This window comes from Pteropus alecto, unplaced genomic scaffold, assembly GCF_000325575.1.
Source record: "Pteropus alecto unplaced genomic scaffold, ASM32557v1 scaffold118, whole genome shotgun sequence".
Lineage (NCBI taxonomy): Eukaryota > Metazoa > Chordata > Mammalia > Chiroptera > Pteropodidae > Pteropus > Pteropus alecto.
This window is the reverse complement of record NW_006440654.1, coordinates 721,477-723,381: the sequence shown is the minus strand read 5'-3', so window position 1 is coordinate 723,381 and position 1,905 is coordinate 721,477. Positions and strand designations below refer to the sequence as shown.

The 1,905-nt window shown below is 61.9% G+C and overlaps 1 protein-coding gene across 1 annotated transcript in view; it reads right to left on the bottom strand.

Moving 5' to 3' along the window:
* The window catches only part of BRD1 (bromodomain containing 1), a 54,047-nt gene extending 52,527 nt beyond the window's left edge, over positions 1-1,520 (bottom strand). Inside the window, exon 1 of the mRNA XM_025051025.1 lies at positions 1,184-1,520. The gene's annotated coding sequence lies outside the window, so the exon portion shown is untranslated. The remainder of the gene's footprint in view (positions 1-1,183) is intronic.
* Positions 1,521-1,905: the final 385 nt, after the last annotated feature.

Below are 1,905 nucleotides of genomic sequence, written 5' to 3'. Positions count from 1 at the left end.
CCCCCCCGAGAAAAACAGCCAGACACCTTGCACATCTACAACAGGAGTCTGGAGTTCTACCTCTCACAGCACCAGGTGACAATGAAAATGGTTCAAAAGGGGAAGCCGCCAGGGCACTTCCTCTTTGCTGGTCCAGGGGGAACTGGAGCCTCCATGCCAGGTCCCACCCACCACAGGAAACTTGAGAAGTCGTGGGAAGGGCAAGAATGGAGATGCCTGGGTGGGGGATACTGGTGGGGGTGGTACCAGGGCCGGGGACTCCACCCAAGGAGGAGTGTCTGGGTTTACCTGCTGTCACTGCCCAGCTCCACCCCAGGAGCCATCGCCCCTGCCCTCTGCCCAGCCTGCCCCACCTTGCCCTCTCACCACGGCCTCCAGGAGTAACAAGGGCCTGTGGGCATCTGTGGGGGTTTCTGTGGGCCACAGCGCTGTTGGGGGAACTAGCACCCAAATCATGAGAATTTCACATAATTTTTACAGGTCATGAAGTATTATTTTGATTTTTCCCCAGCCACTTTGCTGGGGGCTGTACAAACGCAGGGTGGGGTTGGGAAAAAGCACAAAACTCTGCTGCCTTTAAGCTATGTTAATAAATAAGGTCCTAGGGTCCTGCGTGCCTGGCTCAGCCATGGAAATCAGGTCTCTGGGGCTGGAGGCCGCAGAAGTGGGTGTCATGGAGGCTGTGGGAGGGTACAGACGGGAGTCGCGAAGGGCTCTGGGCAGAAGTGGTCACCGTGGACTCACCTTACAAAACTAGGCCAATAATTGAGCGAAGTTCCCAATCATTACATTGAGACTTATAAAGTGAACATACTTATCTCATTTTCATACAAAATGAGCTGTAGTCCAAAACAGGGCAACGAAGGAGGGGCCTCTAAGCCAAATTCAGTTCGTAGAATTTATTCGGCCTGAACAGAAATTTGTACTACGGAACTGTTGCATGTACTGAGAGAGGACCCGAGTTCCCACGTGGTCGGCACCTGCTGCCGCTGGGCCTCTACCCGAGGGGCTGCCGAAAAGCCACAGCCCGCCACCCCGAGGCCTCCCTGGAGCTAGCCACTGCAGTGAGGGTCTTCCTTCCTGGCCCGCACAGGGGTTAAGCTTTAATCCCTGTTCCACAGTGAACGAGGCCGCGCATGGAAACACCTTATCTTCTTAGACTTAAGGGCTTAAGTGCATTCACCGCGTTGCTGAAGCAGCCTTCGGAGCTCCTCTGCAGAAGAGACACTCAGCGCCGTTCCAGGTAAGCCGGGCTCAGGATGCCCCGCGTCACGAGGCCGAGGGCACGCGGGGCAGGTTGCCCGCAGGTGGACTCCCCGCCATGGCGGCTCCGGTGCTTCGCGGCCGGGCGGGCTTGGGTGGCCGGGAGGGCTTGGGTGGCCGGGAACGAGCCTTCGGGCCTCGCCCCGAGTACCTGCGCGAACCTGCCCTTGAAACCTAGCGCCTGCCTGAGCCTCTAACGCCTGGGGACCCTCCAGCCTTCCGCCCAGAGGGAAATGGGGGCGGAGTCGGCACGTGGGGACTGCGCTTGCGCGGAGGGCCCCGCCGGGACCCGGCGGGCGCGCGAATCTGCACCTGAGTAGTCAAGCCCGACCACCGTGGGGGCGGGGCCGGCACGCGGGGTCTGCGCCTGCGTGGTCGGTCCTGCCGGGCCCGGGGGCGGGGCTGGCACGCGAACTGTATCTGAGTAGTCAATCCGGACCAGCGTGGGGGCAGGGCCTGCGCGCGGATCTGCGCCTGCGTGGTCGCCTCTGCCGGGCCCGGGGGCGGGGTCGGCACGCGAATCTGCACGGGAGTAGTCAATCCGGACCAGCGTCGGGGCGGGGCCGGCGCGCGGGGTCTGCGCCTGCGTGGCCGGCGAGGCCCAGCGGGAGGACCAGACGTGTGCCCGGGGACTGCGCCTGC